The sequence below is a fragment of the Miscanthus floridulus genome, chromosome 13 (genome assembly GCF_019320115.1).
Source record: "Miscanthus floridulus cultivar M001 chromosome 13, ASM1932011v1, whole genome shotgun sequence".
NCBI classification, from domain to species: Eukaryota; Viridiplantae; Streptophyta; class Magnoliopsida; order Poales; family Poaceae; genus Miscanthus; species Miscanthus floridulus.
The window spans coordinates 34,160,697-34,174,245 of NC_089592.1; the positions used below are offsets into that span (position 1 = coordinate 34,160,697).

Below are 13,549 nucleotides of genomic sequence, written 5' to 3' on the forward strand. Positions count from 1 at the left end.
AGAAAGTTGACCCAAATGTTATGTCGTTTACCTGCCTTTTTCTATCCCCTTGGCTTACATCTTTTTCGGGTATGGTCACTCTCTCGATCGACTTGTCAACAAAACATCTAGAAACAGTTGAACTAATTAAAATGATGGTTCGTTTAGTGAACACGTGTGTTTGTTAAGCCCAGTACTCCCTCGAAGAGTAGTAAACCTTACTATAGAGTTTGTGCACGATTCGTGTACACGTCATAATCAAGAACTTATTTAAGGTTTGATCAAAGTTATATAAAAAAAATCTAACTCTCACTATTTTTAGAAATCAAACAATTTAAGGTTTGATCAAAGTTATATAAAAAATTACTAATATTTATGATACAAACTAAGTATCACTAAATTATGAAATATAGTTTCTAAATTAATTATAAAATATATTTTCATAGTAAACCTATTCGGAGACAATCTACTTAAAGTTAAGCTAATTTGAATGATACACAAATCCTAGAGTTGTGCCTTTTTTTTATTTACGGAGGAAGTACTATACAAACATATGCAGCTTTCCGATGCTTCCACATCCGCGTCATCAGAGACCGACCACACCGGTGACTGGTGGTGTACCTTACCTACGCAGAAAGCAAAGCGTTCGAGGCGTCAGCGGCGGCGAGACCACAAATTAAAGGCATGACCAGCCATCACGGCACCACCTCTCTAAAGCTCTCAATCCCTGCCCTCTCTAGCTATTTTCCATCACCGCAACCACAAACACGGCCTTCACACGACGCAAAAGGCCGGGCACACACTTCTTTCTTCTACACACACACCTCAAGCTCACATACACTCCCATCTCTCCCTCTCTGGAGTCTCTAGAGAGAGATGGGGTCCTCTCTCCCCCCGTCGTCTGTCGCCGTGCTCACCACCGCAGCCCACGAGCACCGCCACCACCCGTGCTCTCCCGACGACGACTACTGCGAAGACGACGACTTCGAGTTCACGCCTCTCCTCCTCAGGCCGCGGCGCCGGCGCATCATCAACGCGCGCAACGAGCGTCCAAGAACAACCGTCGTCCATGTCGCGGCCACTACGTTCGCCCTCGCCCAGCCGCAGCCTCCCCAGCGCGCGCGCCGCGGAGCGCCAAGCATCGCGGCGGTAGGGACGACGCCGGCGCCACCAAGGAAGCCGCAGCAGGTGCGGTGGCACGACATGGCGTTCGGGTCCGTGCGCGTGCCGGCGGCCATGGACATGGGCGAGATCAGGAGGCGCCTGAGGGCGCGGCAGCAGCAGGCTCTGGCTGCAGGCGGCGCCGGGAACGAGCAGCCGTCTTCCTCCGCCGCGGGGTGGGCGCCGTGGAGGCTCATACGGTCGCTGAGCTGCAAGGGCGTCGAGGCCGTGGCGGCTGCCGCGGCGCCGGTCAGGCTGGTGTAGGTATGTACAGTCTGATGAGCCTCCAGAGCGAGGTGGATGGCAGGTGTTGGTCATCGATAGAGTGAGGCTGCTGTGGCCCGTGAAGGCCGAGAGTGCAGCTCCCAGGTTGGTGGGAGTTGAAAGGCACAAGAGCAAAGCGCGGTGCCTATTAATGTTCAGTTTCAATTTTCGTCGTGTTTCTTCTTGTTTTAATAAATAAACCTTTTCTCCTCTTTCTTTCTGGTGGCTGTTCAATGTTCGGATTAGCCGTTGGATTACTTGTATACTTTATGTACAAGGAGTAATCTACTGCTGCAATAGGCAGGAGTCTTGGAGATCATGGTCAAGGTGCCTGATATTTATTATGAATAAAATTATTCTATGATTACGTCGTGTTCAAATGTTTACTGCTCAAAACAGTATGATGTCTAGTCACATGTCAGAAATACCTTTGTATAAGATAAGACTAAAGTTACACTCTAGTACTCTCTGGTCTCAAATTATAGGTCATTTCTGCTTTTTTTTCAAGTTAAAGCATTTCCGGTTTGATCGTATTTATATAATAAAATAATAATATTTATGATATTAAATAAATAATATTAAATTCATTAATTATATATTTAAAGTATAGTTATTTGATATCATAAATTTTTATAATTTTTTCTATAATTTTAGTTAAATTTTAGATATTTTGACTCTCCGAAAAAGTTATAATAACTTATAAGGGTGTGTTTGGTTGAGCTGTGGCTGTGGAAAAAAGCTGCTGTGGGCTGTGAGCTGTGGGAAAGCTGTTGTGGGCTGTAAGCTGTAGAAAAGTTGAAAGCTGTTTGGTTAAACAAGTATAAAATATACCTTCTATCTTTATCTCTCTTGAAACAACTATGGAAGAGCTTTTTATTCCACCAATTTTGAAAAGCAGAAAGCTAAAAGCCAAAAGCAGGATCAAACCAGCTTTTAAAAATATACTACGAAAAAGCAGCTGCTTCTGAAAAAACAGCCTCCAAAAATAACTCATTTGATTGGGCTTTTGGCTTTTGAAGCCAAAAGCCAAAAGCCACGAACCCTAATTTGAGACCGAAACAGTAATCATTGAGACTCTAGGAGGGTGTTCGGATGCACCAGCGTACACACCGTTAGCCAATAAGGGCGTGTTTGGTACCCTTCCCAGCCCGACCAGGCCAGCTCCAGGCAGCCAGGCTGCATTTGCTCAGGCCAGATGCATGCAACAAGGGTTGTTTGGTTGCATGCATCTGTGGAACCAGGCTGGGCTGAGACATTGTTTGGTTGCATGCATGTGTTTGCAGATTTAAAAAGCCCATACATAGATCATTGTTTGGTTGGCTGCATACAACAAGTTCTAGTCACCTCTTACATGTAGTGGTAACATTACCACCCACTAGTTGACATCAAATATTACATCAATTTCCAAATGAAAAAACCTACTAGCAAGGCAATAACTACTGCTATTACAAGTATAAATGAACTGTGGCACAAGCGAAAGTTGACATTTCCATTATTTTCTAGTAGAGGTGCACTGACACGTTGGAGGAGAGGTGGATTTTCAGGTTGATCACCATAGAAAGCTAGCAAAGCTTCATTTCTTGTTTCGTATTTTTTGTAGCAGTTTCCCTTGAAACCAACTACTTGAGCATGTGCTTCGGCCCAGCTGGAGTAGACCCCAGGCTCCTTCCCAACATGAACAACATACCAAGCCATAGCTGAACATGTTCTCAGATCAATAAAAAAAACATCACAGGCAATGAATATGTGCTCAGATTAATCAAAATAACATCACAGGCAATAGGCATGTGCTCAGATCAATCAAAAAACATCACAGGCAATGAACATGTGCTCAGATCAATCCAAAAACATCACAGGCAATGGACAAGTGCTCAGTTCAGTCATAAAGCATCACAGGCAATGGACATGTGTTCAGATATAAGAAAACAAACATCACAGGCAATAAGGCAAGTGCTCAGAATAAAATTGTGCAAATCACAGGCATAGGCTGGTGCCCATATCAAGTTCAGAACCACAAGGTTCACATCATTGACAATAGACTCATGGTCAGATTGCCACCACTAGGTTGATCTAGGTTGTAGGTGCAGGGTTATCTAAGACACTAACTATATGTTAGTGTTAGTAAGTAAGCTATGCAGGATCAGATCAACTGCACAAAAGAGAAGGTCAACCCACTACACATCCACCAGCTGTAGTTAGGTATGCACAAAAGATGCCACCACTGCACAGGGATAGGCCACCACCATTGCATAAGGGCAAATCAGGCTCTCGGGATACATGTCCAAAGCCTCAGCATAAGTGTAGTATCACAGAAAATTTATCATCATTGCACATGCCCAAAGCCTCAGTATAAATATAGTATCACAGAAAATTTATCATCATTGCACATGCCCAAAGTCTCAAATCAAGTGTAGTATCACAGAAAAAAAAACATTATTGCTATTGCCCAAAGTCTCAGATCAAGTGAAGAATCACAGAAAAAAACATCATTGCTATTGCCCAAAGTCTCAGATCAAGTGAAGAATCACAGAAAAAAGGGTGTCTTCTCATTCTAAGCATGTTCACACACTCTATATCATTGTAGTTGTAAATTAAGTTCAAGTTCCTTTGGCGCTCCTCATCCCTAATGCTCATTGGACCATAACTGATCTGAGGCCGCTGACTCTGAAGCATTCTAAGTGTAGCAAGCAGCACGAGCAAAAAGAATGTGTCTCTTCTCTTCCAAGTCCATCTAGAAAAAATGAATGGAATTTAAGGACAAATGCTCAGAATGACAATGTCATCATCATGGACTTGGACAAAAGCTCAGAAAAAGGATTCATTATATACTAGAACATGCTAAAAATAAGACTTTCATCATCACAGACTAGGGCAATAGCTCAGAAAAAGGCATCATCATAGACTAAGGCAATAGCTCAGGACAAAAGGAATCATCACAGACTTGGACAATAGCTCAGACAAAATGGCAACTTCATATACTTGCTCATAATCTCACAAAGTAGGACATGCATCCAAATCCAAGAACGCAGGACTCACTATCACACGGTACAGATTAGGGGAGAGGCGAGAGGGGGAGTAGAAATACAAAATACCCACGTCAACAAGCAGCAGCACCAGCAAAAGCCCAACCCAGCAGGTGAGAGAGCTCAGATCTGCAAGCACACAAGCAAAGAAAAGAGGATTATCATACAGAAAATAGGATTTTTACTTGGAAAAAACAAGAAAAAAAATGAGACCTAAGAACAAGGATCCATACCGCAATAACAGCCAAGAAATCAGATCTGGTGTGCCTGCAGCGAGATCAACAATCAATGGTGACCTAGGGTTTCAAATCGCACAGAAAAAATAGAGAAAGATAAGGGGAAAAACTCACTTGCTTCGAGAGGACGCAAATCCACGGCACCTGCAACAAATCGAGAGAGAGGGTAGGCATTAGGAGGCCACGAATCCATCAAGAACACTGGGGGGAGGAGGAAGAGGAGGTGGAGCTTACCGGCGGCGCAGACGGGGAGCGACAAGAAGAAGAAGAGAGGGAGGCGGCGGGAGGGAAGATATAGAGGCGGTGAATGGCGGGAACGGGGGAGGTAACCCTAGGATCTTCGCGCCATCTCCCCGCGCACGGAATCGCCAGGCGCGCGAGCTCACGGGAGGACGGAGCGAGCCAGGCTGAAGAAAAACGGCCGATTTGGGCGTTCCTCGTGAGCCAGGCCAGGAGAGGACTTTTGCACGAGCGGAGCCTGGCTCGGGAGGGTGGCCAAGGAACCAAACATGAGCAGGCTGCATCCCAGGAGCCTGGTTTGCCCTTATGCGGGCGACCAAACACGCCCTAAATTGTAGGAGAAGGATGCTTGGTTGGCCGGCTCAACTGTCCTGCGCTACACCCACTCATGCACGCCCATGCAAGAATACAACAGCATCCGGGCTTTGTTCATGTGGCCATTTTGATCGTTGCTCCCACGCTAGGCCTTGCGAATATAGAATGAGCTAGGGGGGCCTACGCATCAGTCACACATGATAGTCAAGTTGTATCCACTCGTATATAGATAACCAAATAACATCTAAGTTTTTTCTGCATCCGCTCATGCAGTCTAACCAAACACTGTATCTTTCTCTGTTCTACTCATCCTGTGTCCCCTTATCCGGATATACGATGCAACCTCCATGCATAAACCAAACACACTCTAACAAATGCGTGTTGCAATAGAAACGTACACCTTATTGCACCGTCACCTAAATGACTTGCAGCTCCAAGATTTATGTAACGGTCATATAATCTGTTACAATACGTATTGGAATTGGATCTGTTCCGTTGTTGGATGCACAAACGCGCGTGATTCTAATTCGTATGAGCACGCGGGTGATGAGTCTAGGTCATAGACGAGACAACGAGAAGCGTGAGGACAATGTAGAAAGTAAAAAAGATGGATGAAAAAATCCCTTTACTCTTTAATATTAGTTGTCAATATAGATATAGATTATAGATAGATATAAATATAGAATATAGATTAATCAAGTATCAAAGGGACGAGATATATCCAAATCATCTAACATTGTGTAACATGCATGGTTACAATTTTTGTTGACGTTGGAGCATTGTTGTGTTTTCTTTCTTTAGTATAAAAAGGAGTATGAGCACGGTGGCTAAGCACGAGGCATCGAGGATTTGTATGTACGCAGGCGTGCCACGCGTGCGTCTCGAGGAAAAGACACAGCCGCCTACAGTAACTTTAATTAAGTTTTTAACGAAGCTGAGAAAAGGGCCTCTCTAATCCACAGAGTGAACCCCAACGGCCCAGCCTCTACAACCTAGCATTTGGTAAATTAACAAATTGGGGGTAAGGTTCTCGTTAAGGCCCTGTTTATTTCCCATGGCAAAATTTTTGCCCAGCACTTTTAGCTTATATTTTGGCAAATAGATCCAAACAGGTAGGCTAAAAGTGAGCAAAAGGGAAAGCTAAAGTTTAGTCCATTTGCATCTCAAGAGGTGCAAAACTAAGCTAAAAGCATTTAGGGGGTTGTGAAGGACACCTCATTTTGCATTTTTAACCAAATTTTTTTTGCCATGGATCCAAACATTCAAACAAGGACTAAAGTTTAGCAACATGACAAATGGATCCAAACAAGGTCTAAATCTAATTAAAGATCCCCACTAATCCATATATGATTTACAATATTTTTGGGCTTAAAATTACCTCTTGTCCTTCTCTACGCCTTGTTTTGTTGTATTCATTTTAACTTCAATCCACATCTATTAGGATAGTTTGGAATAGAGAATTAACTAGTTTACACCATAATCCACTCAAACATATATGTGAATTGAGGTGGATAGGAGTATAGCCAAAACAAGCCCTCAATGATATCACATTTGGTAATTCTGAATATTGCACAATTATTCTGAGACTAATTCTACAAATAAATGCCTCATAAATTGTAGTTTTATCATGAGTCAAACTTCTTCGACTTTCACTAAGTTTATAGAAAAAATACACTAGTACCAAAACATTTTCATTAAATTTCCAACAAAATATGTATGTATTGATAGCGATTTATTGGAACTTGTAGATACGTTAATATGTTTTCTAAAAAACCTTTGTCAAAAAGTTATATAGAAGTTTGACTTTTAATAAGGCTAAAGTGAGCTATAATTTAGAATGGAGAACCGCATAATATGATTTCGTATTTTGCTAATGCATAAACGCTCCTTGCATGTATCGGTACTGTGGCATTTAGCAGTAATATATGGATATGGCTCCGTGACAACATTTCAGGTTATTTTTTCTGTGGGTTTAGATGTCTTTTTTTCTTTTTCCTTTTGTCGAGGGTAGAGGTCGATATATACATGAATGCGCATCAATATCTCGAGCTTAGTCGACAGGCGGCGTAGAGAAGGCTATCAGCTATTGAGAAGATTCGAGCTAACAGTTTAAGCGACAGCCCTCTAGATGAGCTTCATGGTAGCAAAAAAGAGGGAAGTGATTAGAGAAAAAAATTAAAAGGCAAAAGGTTAACGGATGGAAAGAATGAAGAAAAATGGTAAAGAAAAGTGGAACAGAAGCTGCGGTGAAAGTGAAACCAATCGATTGTTTTATCTATGCCAGCATGTTTTCAAAACCTTTGGTGCTACCACACCCTACTTGATTCTGTCCTCCTTAGCAAGCAAAGTGACACAGGTGTCATGTCCTTTCATTTTGGAGATATGTTAATTCTTGCATGAAAGTCTTAGAGAGTTTCAACAGTCGAATTTTTTTACCTCATTTGCATCGAAATTTATGCTTCAGGGATGTTGAATATATGATATATAAACACAATCAAATGTTTCAAGTATATTTATATTTTGAGTTACATGTATCTTACATTGGAATGACTGAGTACTCATCATGTAAGTTACTGTCAATCTTAGAATTACTACTACCTAAAAGATTTGTAGAAAGGGCTTGACCAGTCACCTGTACCTGTTCGTCTCTTTAGATCAATCAGACAATCACCACTTCTACGGCGTCCTCAACAGCACGAGACAATAGCTAGCTCATACATGTCATGCCATTGCCACTTCATTATGTGAACCCCACAAGTAAATAATTATTTATTCTGTATCTTCTCTCCTCCCTCTCTCATTCTTTATGAGCAGGCCCACAAACTACCTTATTTTCTGAGCGAGATAGGTGTTAAGATAAGAGATAGTCTCTTCTCTTTTCTATCTTCCCTCTGTTCCACATAAGACAAGTGCGGACGTGGATTCCTATGAGCTAGCTGAGGTGGCACTGTTGGGGACGCCGTACAAATCAATTTGTATAGGTGGCTAGAAATATGAGCCGCTCCTACAAATTAGTTTCTAGGAGTGCCTCAAAATTCAGCTTTCTCTATTTTTTTTCTAGAAATCACAACTCAGGCTAAAAAAAACAACAATTTTTTTAATCTAGGAACCCACCGCTAGGTAAGGTTTGATCATCGTGCATCACAAGCCACATAATTTCTCGCGCACATGCGCAAACTTGCAATCTCAAGTCTCGCGCATACCCCAATAACCACTTTACCATAAAGTCACTAGTAACTGAAATGTAGATACATTTACTTTCGTATTCACTTTACTAGAGTTACTAGATTTTGAAATAAATATTTGGGGTCCTAAACAAATTTAAATAGATATCGTCAAATACTACAACTTTGGCTTTTGTTATTTCTCTATCCGAGATTGTTTGAAAATTTTAAATTTCATAATGTGAGAAATCCAAATAGAAATTTTCTTGGATAAATGATTTCAGATGAAAAAGTTATCAACTACAAATTTGCATAGCTCTGAGGTCTACAACTTTAGTTTTTATCGTTTCCGTATCCAAGGTTGTTCAAAAATTTTGAATTTCAAAATATGAGAAGTTCAAATTCATTTTTGGGACCACATATAATTCAAAAGAAAAAGTTATCAACTGCAGTATTTTACATCTTTTCGAGATCTATAACTTTGGTTTGTGTCATTTCTTTGTCCACGGTCGTTTGAAAAAAAATCAAAAATTTAAATTTTAAAATATGAGGACTTTAAACGGAATTTGCAGGATCGAAATAAATTTCAAATAAAGATATCGTCAACTACAAAGTTGTAGATCCCTTCGAGATATACAACTATTATATAAAGTTTGTATTCATTTGACTTTATTTGAAAATGTTTTGAATTCTATTGTGTTGTACTTATTCTAAGAGGCAGGCCAAATGGCCGGTCATCTCTAGAAATCCAAGAGCTGGGTCAGCTCAGAAACTATTTTTGAAGGCGGATTTTGATTGAGCTGCCGCTGCCAAAAATACCTCCAATGCTAAAAATCATTTTTTATGGTAGTAAAGAATAGTGTAATGAAAAATATGGTGTTAGATCCTATCCAGTAACACTGTTTTTGTATTAGCATAAAATGAGATATATAATTAACCTGAACCAACATATATGTCAGATCCGTAGTTACAAAATATTTTACAACCCCTGAAACATACATGTGCATAGATACCCACACTTTTCCTCTTTTTTTTCTTCGGGAGAACGCCAGCTTAAGGATTCCCATGAGTCTGTAGGTTTTTAAAAGTATTTGAATTTGTCTAAATAATTGGAGTAGAAACATGTTAACACATCACCCACTACTAGGGCCGGACAAAAAACTCGTTGAGCTGGATCGGTGGCTCGGTACAAAAGTGTTCTGATTGGACTCGTTTTTCTTTTAAAATGAAAATGAGTTGATTGGGAATGACTTTCGACCTCGGCTCGGCTCGTTAGGCTCGGCTCGTTAAGCTCAGCATGAAGTTGGGTCTCAAACAATTCAAGAGACTATGATAAATAACATTATGTCAATTTCTAAAAAAGCTTGAAAAAAACTGTAATTGGCTCGATATCCAGCCCTACCCACTACTATAGAAACGAGTTAAAGACGCTACTCTTTATTTCGAAGGCGGCTCCATAAAACCGCCTCTAATGGTGCCTCTAAGGAAATCGATTTTTAGAGTTAGTTAACCTTGTCAATTGTCTCTGAAAATGACATTCATTTTTTGAGATAGTAAGACTAGTCATGTTTAGAAATCTAGTGTGAAAGAGAATTGAAAATTTCTCTGGCCAAGCGCGTAAAGAAAAAATGCCCGATTGCAGGGCCCACCACTACTCTTCCGTCCTTATTCCTGTCCTTACATCTCTCTATTCCACATACTCTTGTTTCTTGGATATAAATTCCTTACGTACCTCTTTTCTTTTCTTTCCACTAAACCAGTTACCGCTCTAGCAGTAGCAGGAGTGGTGGTCATAGCATGGCACGCACGGTAGCCCTAACACGATGCAGTTTGTGGCGACATGTAAACCACACAGCCAGCAAGGCAGTGGCTACCTCTGGGCGGCTCGCATCAGGAGGCATGGGCCACCTCCAATGCAGCAGAGCAAGGGCCAAAGTGGTGATCCAGTGTGCGGGTGTGGGCAGGCATGGGAGTGGCGGGAAGGGGCGACGGTGGGGCACGCCGAGGTATCCTTTTTTATTTCTTAACCGATTTGCAGAGGTGGTGGAGATCCGCTTATTAGAGATCATATGTTTGTAAAGACGCATAGCCTTAGACGGTTGTGACACTCGCCTCAACACCAAATCCTTGTATCTTTACCGATTAACCAATTTCTCGACGCTGGGGTTGAAAAGCATTTTGTACCGAGGTGGTGTTTGGTTCTTGGGAAATGGGGGTTGGGATAGGGAAATAAGGAGTGTGATAGATTTTATCTTATGTTTGAATAATGAAAAATGAATATAGAGATAGGGAAATAAAGACCAACACACCAAACCCATACCTACTCCTTTTATCTCGATCCCCATCCAAACGTGCGAATTAAATTTGTTGGACAAGAAGTACCACACCTTCCGTTCTAGCTATGCCAATTAAATTTGAACAAGAAGTACCAACTTTAATAAATTGTTGAAGCTACAGAAGCTCTGCGTCCTTTCTTCTTTGTGGTCGTGGAAAACACCAGGGTTTACAAATGGCAGCATGCTATGTCCCATGGAGTGATTATCTCCAGTTGTGTTTGTGTATATCAGTGTATGGACAAGCAACAGAGCAGGGGGTATTACAAAAAAAAAAAAAAAAAAAAAATCAGTAGGGAGGCCAAAAGGAGGCAACAGATTTTGTTCCTCTTCACTTTACTGAAAAGCCATAGCTAAAAGTACTGTTCGCTGATTCGTTGTGAGAGAAAAATATTGTTCATTCGCTATGAACGACGGCTGATAAGACAAGCTAACGTGGCCTTTCCCTTCCCGCACTGTCTCCTCGCTCGCTGGATTGATATTCGCTGTGTCTCGACAGGGGCCTTCGACTAGTCTCGTCACCCGCGATCTTGGATCGCCGGTGTTGTCCCTTGCAGTTAACGGCATGTTTGCGACGGTGACACTCGTACAGTGTTGTCACTCGGCCGGTGTGGAAGGACACGATTGACAACACGAGCGGGTATGTAAGCGACACCTCAGAGGTCAGAGCAGCTGATCTCGACACAAAGTTGCGACGCATCCAATTTGCTTTTGTTCAACGGATGCATGCGTACGGCGTATACATGAGGACTCGTGTACGGTCGATGATTTTTCCGTAGCTGCTAGTTAGTCTGGGTTGATTACCTGCAAAATCCATGCAGTAGGACAATATTATCCAATGCATGAATGAAGAGCTAATTAAATTAACGAAAAGAGTACCACTAATAAGCTTGGCCCTACTGATGCGTCAACCATCTGCCAAACCGAAACAGCAGCAAGCGGTCAAGCTTGAGCCCGAGTGGCCAGTCATGGCACGTCAGTTTGTGACACATCCGTCGTGGCCACGGATCGTCGAGTCGAGAAGGACACACGAGCGAGCGACGGCGTTTCTCCCGTGATGGCAAGTGATCATCAGCAGATGGAGGCTGTGGCAGATGTGAACCTCGCCAGTCGCATCGTTTTCGACAGATACAACATCTGCCAAGTGAATCACAAACCTGCCAACATATATATCCCTGTCCACCTGCACTGGACCGCACAAGGCACAATGCTTGCGTGCGTCGAATGCGATCGCCGGATGCTGACCATTGAGTAATAAGTGCTTGCTTTTCTACAGATTTCCGACCGCTTTGGTCACAAAAAGTTATCGTTTACGCGAGCAGATTATGTGCCAATGTGTGGGGTTGCGCTCATTAGAAGGTCTTGTCTGGTTCAGCTGAGTCTCGCTATAAACTGCGGAGGATTATTTGATAAGCCATATGTAGAGCTCTGTCATGATTATTTTAGGCATGACATTTTGCACTGGCACCCCTAGATATTTTTCAAATCTACTTGCAACGGTGCTAGCACTATTTTACACTATTCATCTAAGTTTATACTTTTGTATCTGGACTCAAGAAAGAGTTTCTATTTCTTTTTCCCTTCCTTCTCTTGTTGGTCGGAGCAGAGGACGGCCGATTCCGGCCGGGCGGAGGTGGGGCCAGCGACACTAGGGCACAGGGCAGAGGCGGGCCAGCGTCGGGGAAGGTCCGGGGAGCGGCACACCGAATTGAAGGGGCGGCGAACACAGCGCTGGCGGTTGGGAGAGGATCGGTCTTGGAGGTCGCCGTCGGCAGGGACCTGTCCGGCGCTGCCGGATCTGGCCCAAGGTAGGCGGCGGCCGGGCCGGAGGTAGCTGCTGAGGTGGGGAGAGGCAGCGGTGGGGATGGAGCGGCGCTGCACGGGAGGGAGAAGGGGGCGAGCGCGGGGCAGGCATGAAAAAATCACGAGCGTTGTGGAAATCGCAGCCTCGGGCTCACGTTTTGGGATACACTGCGACCTGCAATCACGGAAGAGCGGTCGCGTTAAGCACCACATCGTGACCCGTTTGGTGGGCTCTTTTTGCGTTTTCTGCTCATAAGCTGAGCAAACACGGTCCCAAACAAGGCCAAAAATACAAATGCTAGTGCAAATATGTATTGGCAAAAAGGAAACGGCACAGTAAAAATTTTCATTAAGCATGGTGATCGTTTTATATAGATATAGATTGTTTTGCTATTTCAACTTATTCTTGAAGAAACATTCATTTTAAAGAAAAACAATCAAACAGGACATCTACCAATTGTATATTACTCCCTTGTTTCAAATTCTAAGATATTTTTCCTTTTATAGGTACATTAATTTTACCATGTATCTAGACATAGTGTATATCTAAGTACATAGAAAAACTATGTATTTAAAAACCCAAAATGTCTTAAAGGTTTACAATGAAAAACAATACACACTCTAATTCCAAATTATGAGTCGTTCTGGCTCTAGATATATATTATGATTATGTATCTTAAAAGGGCAGAACGACTTACAATTTAGAATGGAGGGAGTAGATAGAATCATACTATTGTTATAATGAGAGACAGTGGCGGATACAAAACTCGGACAAGAGGGAGGCCAATCTATACTGCAAAGATATAAGTACCGAAAGTCCTACATCTATGTCATACTAATGACTAACAAATATACTACCCCAAAAATGATTTTTTGGCACACAACCTCTTTGATTAATAGAGGCAGACACATCAAGTCATCGAGAGAATGGCTCCGTAAATGGTCAGGCAACCTCTAGGCAAATGCCTACCTCAGAAAATCTTTTACAAAGGCGGGCATCCTAAGATTCAATCACCTTAGGATACCCATCT

General features: G+C 42.3%; 1 long non-coding RNA gene across 2 annotated transcripts; it reads right to left on the reverse strand.

Annotated features, from left to right (window-relative positions):
- Nucleotides 1-3,954: 3,954 nt before the first annotated feature.
- On the reverse strand, nucleotides 3,955-5,147 carry LOC136499036 (uncharacterized). Of its 2 annotated transcripts, XR_010769868.1 has the most exons (5): nucleotides 4,898-5,147; nucleotides 4,778-4,807; nucleotides 4,661-4,694; nucleotides 4,501-4,556; nucleotides 3,955-4,135 (listed from the first exon to the last, which is right to left on the reverse strand). It is a non-coding gene; the product is annotated as an uncharacterized lncRNA (long non-coding RNA). The 2 variants fall into 2 exon arrangements; XR_010769867.1 differs by having other exon boundaries at nucleotides 4,778-5,147.
- Between the last annotated feature and the right edge of the window lie 8,402 nt (nucleotides 5,148-13,549).